A 12,051-nucleotide genomic window follows, 5' to 3' on the forward strand; every position below is an offset into this window, starting at 1 on the left:
TTGACGTCCTACCACGTTTCAGTAGCAGTCCGGGGAAAACAGGGAATAACAGTCCACAGCGCGCAGTCCGGGAGAACAGGGATAAGCAGTCCACAGCCGAGAGACGAAACCAGCAGCAGCGGAGATGAAATCCTCTTCAGAAAACTGTCGTACATGCTCGTTATACACGAAGCAAACACAGTCTTCACACGAAGCAAACAGCAGTCTTCACACGAAGCAAACAGCAGTCTGTCTAGTCCGTAATGGCGCCCGCTACACTTCAGCTAGCGACTTATTAGCAGTTAGCACAAACACAGTTCACATCGAACTTTCAGCTCAATCCACCGTGATAAAAGCTGGAAAATGTGCTTGTCTACAGCTACATTAACTGGACATACGCTAGGCTAAAACATCCCAGCGATTTCTTAACTTTTCTCCCCTCTCTGTATTTCTCTCTCTTACTGCGTCTGTACCCGTTTTTCCGTTCTCTCGTTCTCTTCACAGCAACACCTTCCCGACTTTTCTTTCCCCGCCCCTTCTGTTCTCTTCCGTACTACAACCAATCATCACAGGTGAAACTGACTGACTGACTCCGGGAACCAATCACAAACACAATATCGTAAAATAAGGACTTAACCTGTGTTTTTTCACTAAATTACACTCACAATTTACCTTAAACATATTATACAGGTACTTACAGAGAAAAACAACATTCACATTGTAACATCCAATCATATTTATGACTGAATTATTTTACCTTTCAGTGAACCATTTGTGTTTTCTTTTATTAAACTACATCACTTTTAGTTTAATTATTTGCTGAAATTTCTACTCATATTACTTTAAGAGGGTAACATATTTATTTTATGAAAATAACATATTTTAAGGCCTGTGTATTTTACACCGGGCTACATCCTCCCCCTTCTAAAGCATTTGATGCCCTCATCAAATTTAAGGTTTAAATAACTGACTGAAAGGACTTAATCTAGCACAGTCAGGACACAAGGCCATGGGGTGACACCAGGTGGTTTGACATAGGCGGCGTCTTAAGTCTCTGTAGGTGCCACTTCCAACAAGCACACCATGACTGAAAACAATCAGTGTTTGATCGGAGGGTTTTCCCAGCTCATCATAACTCAGTCTAAGCACTGGTTTCTTCACTCTCCTTGAACACTCAGCTGGAAGCTCATCTTCTTCAGCTATTTCCTCCTCATTTCCATCTGCTCCCCCCTCTAGATCTCTGTCTGCATCTGGATCAATGGTGGGAGGCAGATCAGCATCTGGAATATCATCAGTCTCTAGACTCTGGCCGACTCCAGCCAGATCCCTGGCTGGTGAAACAACTTGAACGTCATTTGTGACTTGGCTTAGTTGTCTTGGGCAGAACTCTGGCTGTGACAAGAGATCTTTCCACTCAACTGATATTTGTCTTGGTGGATCCACATCCTCATAGTCAGACTCTGAGGAGAGTGGCTCATCCTCATAATTAACAAACTGTGTTGATCTTTGAGCCAGTCTTTGTTGTTTCCTGGTTCCGGGCTTTTGTGAACGCTCTGGCTCATCATTCTCTGATGGCAGTCTCACTAGATAGCCGATGGGTAACAGATGATTGCGGTGCACTGTTTTTACAACTCCAGTCCCCCTTTCTGGTTTCACTTGGTAGACTGGAAGGTTTGGCATTTTTCCAACCACAATGTAAGGCATGGACCTCCATTTATCCTTCAGCTTGTGTTTTCCAGTGACACCGTAGTTTCTCAGCAGCACACGATCTCCTTCCTCCAAGACTTGATCCTTTACTAGTTTGTCATGTGCTCTTTTGTTTCTCTTGTGATTTTTGTCAGCAGCTTCAGTAGCAAGTTGGTAGGCTTTGTGAAGGTCTGCTTTCAACTTTGTCACATACTGCTGATACGTCACACTCTTTTCACTCTTATCAGACACTCCAAAACAGATGTCCACAGGTAAGCGGGCTTCTCTGCCGAACATCAGCAGATAAGGTGAGTAACCAGTCGCTTCATTTCGGGTGCAATTATAGGCGTGCACCAGCTGACTGATGTTCTGACTCCACTTCTGCTTCCGCTTCGGATCCAGAGTTCCGAGCATGGATAGCAGTGTACGGTTGAATCTCTCGGGTTGTGGATCTCCTTGGGGATGGTAAGGAGTGGTTCTTGACTTATGAATCCCCAGCATTCTCAGCAAGTCTTGGATCAGTTTGCTTTCAAAATCCCGCCCTTGATCCGAATGTATCCGTGCGGGGAGTCCATAGTGCACAAAGTAGCGCTCACATAGAATCTTGGCCACTGTTGAAGCTTTTTGGTCTCTCGCAGGGAAGGCTTGGGCGTATCTGGTATAGTGATCCGTCACAACAAGGATATTAGCAAATCCCTGAGAATCAGGCTCAAGGGATAGAAAATCAATGCACACTAGATCAAGTGGGCCTTTGCTGGTTATCTGGTTTAAAGGTGCAGCTCTCTGAGGGGGTGTCTTTCTTGCGATACATCTGCCACAGTTTTTTATGTACTGTCCCACTTCAGCTCCCATTTTAGGCCAGTAGAACCGGTCTCTTATGAGTTCAGTGGTCTTTTCCACTCCCAGATGTCCGGAGTCATCATGGAGCGACCTGAGCACAGTGGAGACATATTCTCTGGGAAGGACAAGTTGGTGTATTTCTGTTCCAGATGGTCTCTCAGTGACTCTGTAAAGCAGTTCATCAACTACCAGCAACTTATTTGCCTCTCGCTTCAGCAATGTGACTCCAGGATCCTCACCCTGAACTGAGTAGAATGAGTGTCCATCCTTGACTGCTTTCTTCACTGGAGAGATTACTGGGTCAGAATCTTGAGCACTGATAAGGTCTTTATGACTGATCTGGGTCAAACAACCATAGTCCAAGCGTGTGGGAAAAGCATAACACTCAGGGATAGCCTCTGGGGAAACCCCTAACGGCTCTGCACAGTTGAGGGACTCTCCAGCTGGCTTCCTACATCTGATCTGTTTACAAAGAGCTTTGACACTTTCAGGGGGAATGTTTTGCCACTCATCACTGTTTGGAAGGGGGTTGCGTGACAGTGAGTCGGCATCAATGTTGCTGCTTCCTGGTCGATACTGGAGCGTGAAGTTGTATGTCGAGAGGGCGGCAAGCCAGCGATGACCAGTTGCATTTAACTTAGCAGTTGTGAGAATATATGTTAGAGGGTTGTTATCAGTTCTCACTGTAAAGCTTGCTCCATACAGATAATCATGAAACTTATCAACCACAGCCCATTTAAGTGCCAAAAACTCGAGTTGATGCACTGGATAGTTCTTCTCAGAGGAACTGAGCTTCCTGCTTGCAAAGGCAACGGGCCTCAACCCTTCTGGGTGTTCTTGGTTGAGCACTGCCCCTAAACCTTTAAAGCTGGCATCTATGTGTAACACATAGGGCTTTGCCGGATCAGCGAATGCTAGGACAGGTGTGTTGGTGAGACAATGAATGACCTTCTCGAAGGCCTCTGTGCATGACTGATCCCACCTGTCCCCGAAGGGCTCACTCACTTTGTAGTATGTCTTGTCTGGTACTTTGGCTGTTTTTCTTTTCTTCTGAGTTGGTGGATAACCCTTGCACAGTTCTGTAAGAGGTCTGACTATGATGGAGTAGTTCTTTATGAAGCGACGGTAATACCCACAGAATCCTAAAAAGGACTGCAAGGAGGGCAAATCAGTGGGCTGCTTCCAGTGGGTTACCGCTTCAACTTTAGCAGGGTCTGTGGCGATTCCATTCTCTGACACAATGTGTCCCACATAGGTCACTTGGGGTCTGCAGAACTGACATTTGTCAATCGACAGCTTCAGACCAGTCTCTTCCAGTCTGTCGATCACCTTAAGTAGTCTTTGTTCGTGCTCTTCCAGGGTTTTGCCGAACACAATAAGGTCGTCCAAATATACTATGACCTCAAGCATGTGCATGTCTCCAACTGCCTTCTCCATAAGTCTTTGGAATGTTGCCGGGGCCCCTGTGATCCCCTGTGGCATCCTCTCAAATTCATAAAATCCCAGTGGACATATGAAGGCAGTTTTCTCTTTATCTTCTTCTACCATTGGGATCTGGTAGTAACCGCTGCGCAGATCCAACACTGAAAACCACTTGCTTCCAGACAGACAGTCCAACGCGTCATCAATGCGTGGCACTGTGTACTGATCAGGGATTGTTCTTCGGTTCAGTGTCCGATAGTCCACACACATGCGCAGTTGTCCATTCTTTTTACGCGCCAGGACAATGGGCGACGCATAGGGGCTTCTAGATTCCTTTATTATCCCCGCTGCCAAAAGTCCCTGAAGGTGGCGTCGAAGGTCTTCTAGGTCAGCAGGTGATACACGGCGAGACCTTTCTCTGAATGGAGTACTATCATTTAGCCGTATGTGATGTTCCACTCCTTTGGCTAATCCAACATCCCACTCTTCTGTTGAGAACACGTTGAATCTCTTAGAAAGTTTTTGTCTTAGTCTTTCTTTCCACTCATGTGGAATGGGGGAGTCTCCAAAATCAAACAGTGATGCATCAATCTTGGAGGAAGTCTCTGAGTTTGAACTTGGGGCTTCGGTCACCATATCAGCTACATGCAGGTGTGCAATCACGGTGCCGATGGGAATGGAGGTTGCCTTTAATGACTCATTACGTAACAGCACCAGGAACTTGTTCTTGTTCATGTCTTTTGTGAACAGGACAGTTGGCTGAACGAACACACTTGAAGGGAGAGCTGGTGAAAGAGCTCGCTCTGTGATGAGGATGCTGTCTTCCAAAGTGTGTCTCTCTTTGACTTTGCAGGTAGCTATGTACTCCCGTCCCGCAGGAATGACAAGAGGACCAGGACCAAACCACTTTACTTCAGCTACAGGGATGTCTTCAAGAGTGACTTTGAGGGGCTTTGTTGTAGGAAAGGGTTGGGATTGCTGCTCAGGCACACATACTCTTGCTGACCGGATGTTATCTGGGTCAATAGTTTGCTCTCTGGATGTGTAGGGTCTGATATTATGAACATTAGTTCCAACCAGCACAGGGATGTTGTCTGAACAGCGGGGATCTGGGCACACCAAGGCCAGAACAGGAACTGACTTGGCTTTGCCTGGTTTTCTCTCAGGGAGCTCCAACTCAACTTGAATGTAGCCTCTGTAGGGGTAGCTGCTGTCTGACTCACTAAGGCCCCATATGGCTAAACTACTGACTGGATGTATAGGCACATGAGACAGATGCTTGACATACCAACTCTCGAAGATTATTGTCACTTGTGATCCACTATCAAGGAGAGCAGTACATGTTTGGCCGTCAACTTTTACACTGGCTGTGGAGGGTGGCCCTATTAGTCCTTTTGGCAGAGAGTTAGTTTGAACATCCACAGCACTCCTCTTTACACTGACGTTATGAGTGTTCTCTGCAGTAGGTGCAGCACTTGAGTCTCTCTGACTTGTCCTCAGCTGTCTTTGAGCACGGATGAGTTTTTGTATCACCTTTTGGTAGTTTTCTGGAGAGCTACATTTATTAGCATAATGCCCGTCTTCACCACAACGGTAACAGAAGTCACGTGAATCTCTTTGCGATGAGGCTCTCGGCCTACTGTGGCTAGGCAGAGGACCTTGGCTGGGTTGTGCTTCTTTGGAAACTGGGGTGGGTTTAATTGACATGACTGTGATCTGTTTCCTCAGCTTTCTCACCTCTTTCTTTAAGGCTTGGAGGTCTTTATCTTCACCTGAGATATCCGCCTCAGTAGTGGCAACTGGTTCTGGGACAGGCGAGGGAACAGACTGTGTTGTTGACGAAGCTGTGAGCTCAGTGACGTGTGATTTCAGTTCCTGTATCTCTGCTCTGAGGTCTTTTATTTCGGTCTCTGCTGGTATTGTAACAGTTTTGACATGTACGGACTTGGTTGGGTTCAACTTGTGGCGGGAGGCTTCATACTCCTCCTCAATACGGATCTCATTTAACAGCTGCAGAAATGTGGGTGGATTATCTCTGTGCTCTCTGAGCCTGAGGTTTAAGAGCATCATGTCCGATCTGGTGGCACCTTTAATAAGTTGGTCAAGGCGTGCTCTATCTGTTGAAGCGGGTGGCAAGCCTCCCTTCTGAACCACTTTGTTCAGGGCTCTCTCCATTCTTCTCAGAAATGCTGAAAGTTTCTCACCATGTTGCTGAACCATCATTCTGAAGGCAAAATAGAGCTCTTCGCCTGTTTCAGCTGTGCCGAAAGTGTTCTCAATCACATCAATGTACTCTTTAGGAGTTGCGTCTGGGTTGTTGAATCGAATGGCTTGCAGGATCTCTAGTGCAGGACCCTTCACACTTTCCATTATTTTCATCCTTTTTTCTCTGTCTGGGCGATCACACTCCTCTATCATGAGTCGAGCTTGCTCTATCCAGTTATCCAGCTGCTCTTCTCCAGGAGGTGTGGGGACAACACCCGAGAAAGTTCGCAGTCTCCGGAATGAGATACTGTCACTGTTAAGCTTAGATGTTTTCTGCATGATATCTCCCACTGCTCTAATGATAGCTTCAGGGGTAGAACCTTGGAGAGATGAAGCAGGACCTGGCATTTGTTGCTGCTCTGCAACAGGTTCTCCTTCTGAGGGCCCGAAAATCCTCCATGGCGATGCACTTCCATTAGAGAGAACATCCAGGGGAATGGCATTTGTGTTCACTGGCTCCTTGCATTCACATAGCACAGTTAAACCTTGACACTCAGGATCATACATCCTCCCTCTTACCTTGACACGTCCAAGAGCTTTGATGGCGTGCATGGTCTCTTCAATGAAATCATTCTCTGTGTCTTCTGGGACATCTTTGACTAGCAGGGCATGTGAATGGTCAATGCCTTCTCCTTTGCACCAGTGCTGTAGTTGTTGTGCCATTTTTGCTTTTGACTGTTAACTGGACTTTACTGTTTGATTGAGCTTATACTGCTCTGAGTTTAGGAAAATCACGTTTATTGAGATAATGACTGAAATAAAGTGTTTTTAGCTTAGATTAATGAACTTATGAACTAAAATATCACAGATTTAATTTATTTCCTGATGTATTGTCTCTATTTTACTGTTTATCTTACTCGACTATTTTTGTTGTCTGGGTCAGAATGTGGAACGAAACTAAACAATCCCAGCGGTGCCTCCATTTTTATGTAGCACCCCAGCACTCTATAGTAGCCTTAAACACTTGCAAGCTAAGATGATGGGGTGTTGGGTTCGGTTTGTAAAGGTAGCTACCACGCAGGTTTACCTGTTTTGAGTAAAACTTTAAGTACTCTATGTATCCACCAATATTTACACACATGAAATGTACTTTAAATAACTGATCCCAGACAACTTCTGTAAATGATAGTAAATGACTTTACTGAGGTTTTTCTTTGCAATGTACAAATAATATTTATGTTTTGGTGTAAGAAAAGAAAATGAATAAGAAAACAAACTCAAAGGACACACTTACTGTCTCTTTAAAATTTCAAAAGAATCGACTATGGCAATGTAAAACACTGTAATTACCTGGCTGAATTGCCTTTTACACAAAATTCACCTTAAGTAAGAGCCAAATAGAAAAAATCCTTGTCTAGGCTAATTACTTGAAAATATGCAAAAACCTGTTTGCCAACAAACAACCAAATACAAGGAAATATGCAAATCTTCTCTTATATGCACCACTATGCCTATATAGCAGATAATCAAAGTCGGATCAAAACCTTAACCAAAATAGTTATAGCTTAATACTACAGCAGTGGGCCCACACACACACACCCTCACACAAAATAACAAACGTTGCAGGCCTGTAGTTGCTCGGGTTCGGTGCGGCCGGTAGAATAGTAGAATAATCCGAACAAAGATGAGGAAAAGTCTGAACTTACAGTTTGACGTCCTACCACGTTTCAGTAGCAGTCCGGGGAAAACAGGGAATAACAGTCCACAGCGCGCAGTCCGGGAGAACAGGGATAAGCAGTCCACAGCCGAGAGACGAAACCAGCAGCAGCGGAGATGAAATCCTCTTCAGAAAACTGTCGTACATGCTCGTTATACACGAAGCAAACACAGTCTTCACACGAAGCAAACAGCAGTCTTCACACGAAGCAAACAGCAGTCTGTCTAGTCCGTAATGGCGCCCGCTACACTTCAGCTAGCGACTTATTAGCAGTTAGCACAAACACAGTTCACATCGAACTTTCAGCTCAATCCACCGTGATAAAAGCTGGAAAATGTGCTTGTCTACAGCTACATTAACTGGACATACGCTAGGCTAAAACATCCCAGCGATTTCTTAACTTTTCTCCCCTCTCTGTATTTCTCTCTCTTACTGCGTCTGTACCCGTTTTTCCGTTCTCTCGTTCTCTTCACAGCAACACCTTCCCGACTTTTCTTTCCCCGCCCCTTCTGTTCTCTTCCGTACTACAACCAATCATCACAGGTGAAACTGACTGACTGACTCCGGGAACCAATCACAAACACAATATCGTAAAATAAGGACTTAACCTGTGTTTTTTCACTAAATTACACTCACAATTTACCTTAAACATATTATACAGGTACTTACAGAGAAAAACAACATTCACATTGTAACATCCAATCATATTTATGACTGAATTATTTTACCTTTCAGTGAACCATTTGTGTTTTCTTTTATTAAACTACATCACTTTTAGTTTAATTATTTGCTGAAATTTCTACTCATATTACTTTAAGAGGGTAACATATTTATTTTATGAAAATAACATATTTTAAGGCCTGTGTATTTTACACCGGGCTACATATATATATCACAGACTGTAAGCAAATATAAGAAGTGTGTAGGGAAGGCCAAGGACATCCACTACTGCATATTGTGTGATTTACTGTTCTGGTAATTTAAGTTTTACAAATGTGGTAAAGGTCCCACAAGACAAAACAGCTATATTAGACATTTAGATAGATAGATAGATAGATAGATAGATAGATAGATAGATCGCAGTTGATAGGGTGGTTGATCAGTACGAGTGACTCCAAAATAACTTGGCCAGCTGCTCAGAATTTAGAACTTACTTTCTGTCCTAACTATTTTAGGACAACGTCCTGCCCACACACGTTCAGCTGCTCTAAGATGGAGGATGGTGCTACATCGTAATTTTGTTCACACGCTAAAAGGACGAAGCAGTTATCTGCATGCCGATATATGAATTCCTCACAAAAAAATTTCTAATGGATGTCTGCTCCAGTTTACTAGGTTACTAATTCTGTTGTGAAAACATGACTTTGATATTTCTGTCCATTATAGGTTACTGTAAGGTATTCCAGAACTTTCTTGGACTGGATCCAGATGTAAACTAGAAGACTAAGCTGTCAGACATGTCAGGCTTACAGACCGTGACCTTAGATAGACAGATCAATAGATAGATAGAGGGATAGATGGATAATGGATAGGAAGATAGACAGGAAAGATTGGAACTTGACATCAGCAGATGCTAAAGTCTGAATAACTTTGATTAGGGATTGGAGACAAAGATGTCGATTGGGATGTTCCTACTGTGAACCACACTAACCTGCAACCTGAAGCCTGAATCATGAGTTTATAACAGCAGATTAAAAATATACAGACAAATTTTTTTTTAAAAAAAGTCAAGGCTACAAGACTTTGAGCATAGTCTTTTTAAAAGATGGAATGGACAAAGGATACTATGCTGCATTACGAGAAACACCATCAATTCCTTTCCTCCCCAAGTAATCACTACTAGCTAGCTAAGTTTTACACTAAATACAAAAAATAAAAATCACTGGTATGGTCCTTTAACTGTAGAGATTTGTGTTATTAAGTCTAGTCTGCAAAGGCATGAGGAAAAAAGGAACAAATTGGATGGGACATCAGACCTCAAATGTTGTCAAGGATATAACTAAAACGAAGACCTGCAGATCTAATACATGTTTGATATGAACAGTCAGACTGGCAATTACTTTGAATTGCTAAGCATTTTAAGACTGTTACATGACAGCTAAGGAGAGTCATCCTCTTGTGGAAAAGTGTCATATTTTTCTCTCAGTTGAATTAAAACTTTTTATTCATCTAACACAGCAGACTAAAAAACATAAATCCCATAGCAGAAATTATGTCTTTAATGCTGGGCGATATACCGAAAATTTACCGATACTGAAATTTATGACGATAACCGACGCCACTTTGCTCATGTCGGTATGTTCGGTATTTAAAAAAACAAAATAAAAGTCGTTTAAGTCGTCCCTTTAAGACGCTGTACAGCGTGTGTAGTCACGTGACTCCACCCCTCCAGTCTGCAACAAGAAGGAAAGAGACGCTGAGGAAACGGAGGACGGCTCAAATGTAGAAGTGGATGCTGCTGCAGCTGAGGTAGTCAAAGTAGATTCAGTCGAGGACGACTTGCTTGTCATATTTTATACTTTTAAACTTGGTTTGATTGTCAGTTGTTCAATAAATTTAACTAGAAGTATTTAATTTGTATTTTCTTGAGTTATTCTCAGACAGCACAGAGTTAGAGTCGCACTTCTCAGGCATGCAAACTTGTTGCCTTTCGGCTACAGTCGCCGTTTTTTTGTTTTTTTTTTGGTCAGTCGGGTCATTCACGTGAATCGCGTAGTTTGGAAGAGATGCCTGGCTTCCGAGTCTGATGGAAAGTTTTAACGTTAGTTTGAAGGAACCGCCTTACGTTAAATTAGACCTTGCATAACGTTATGCTTCAAGCAAAATGGCTAACGTTAGTTAGCAAGACAAGCGGGCCATATGATGCTGGAATTTCCATTAGCAAGATAGCGAACTAATTAGCCAGCTAACGTTAGCTAGTTCTAATGTTAATTCCAGCATGGTCTGCTTGTCTTGCTAACTAACGGCAAAATCCAAGATGGCCGCACGTGCGTCTCCAGATTTGTTTGTCCTGCAGTGTTCGTGTGTTTGGTGCTAAGTTATGTGATTGATTTGATTTTTGGCTCCAATAAGTTCTGGGACTATCTGGTCACAATCACCACGGATATTACTGGCTGTCAACTTTCTTCGCTATTTGGATTATAGCCTCTGCTCAAGCCCAACTCTTCACCTGCCTGCTCCTCTGCCTGCTGGCCTGCCTCCCCTGGTCTGCTGCCCGGCTGCTCCGCTCCCCCTCCTCCCCGCTGCTTGCTCTCGCTACCCCAGGTTTCCCACTCTCCACTGTCTGACTCTTGACTCTCTTAAATGTGTGCAGCCTGCTTCCAAAAATTGAGATGGTTAGAATCTGGGCTAAAACTACTGATGCAGACATAATTGTTTTGTCAGAGACATGGCTTAGCAAGAGTATTGTAAATAATGACATCGCTATTGTTGGCTACAGTGTTTTCCGTACAGATCGACCCAAGAGAGGGGGTGGTATAGCTATCTATGTAAAGTCAAAATTCTGTGTGAATATCATACTTTCCAAATCTGTCTCCAAGCAGTTTGAATTTTTGGCTTTAAATCTTGAAATAACTAAAGAACATTGTATAACTATTGTTGGCTGCTACAGACCTCCATCTGCCATCAAAGATAGCCTATCGTCCCTGACTCAGCTGTTGTCTCAGCTGCATTATAGTGAAGTTATCATGGCTGGTGACCTGAACTGGGATTGGTTAAAACCAGTGTCAGATGATTTTAAATCATACTGTGACTCAGTAAATTTGTCCCAGTTGATAAATACACCAACACGCCCTAATCTTAAATACCCTGAGAAGGCTACTCTTATTGATGTAATCTTGACCAATGCTCCCCACAAATTTGCTGCCACGGGTGTCTTTTGCAATGACTTGAGTGATCATTGTGTTGTTGCTGCTATTAGAGATACTAAGATCCCTAGGACAAAACCCTGTTTGATTTCTAAAAGAAATTTAAAGCATTTTACAGAGCAGGGTTTTTTACAAGATTTGTCTCGTTTCAACTGGAGAAGGATAAAACTTATTCCTGATGTTGAAACAGCCTGGAAATTTTTTTATGATGGGTTCAGCTCTATTGTAGATAGACACGCCCCCTTCCGCAGATACAGGGTTAAGGGGCGGAATAACTCCTGGTTCTCTCCAGAGCTTTCATGTTTGATTCGTGAACGTAATCTGGCCTGGGATAAA

This window comes from Myripristis murdjan, chromosome 20 (genome assembly GCF_902150065.1).
Source record: "Myripristis murdjan chromosome 20, fMyrMur1.1, whole genome shotgun sequence".
Lineage (NCBI taxonomy): Eukaryota > Metazoa > Chordata > Actinopteri > Holocentriformes > Holocentridae > Myripristis > Myripristis murdjan.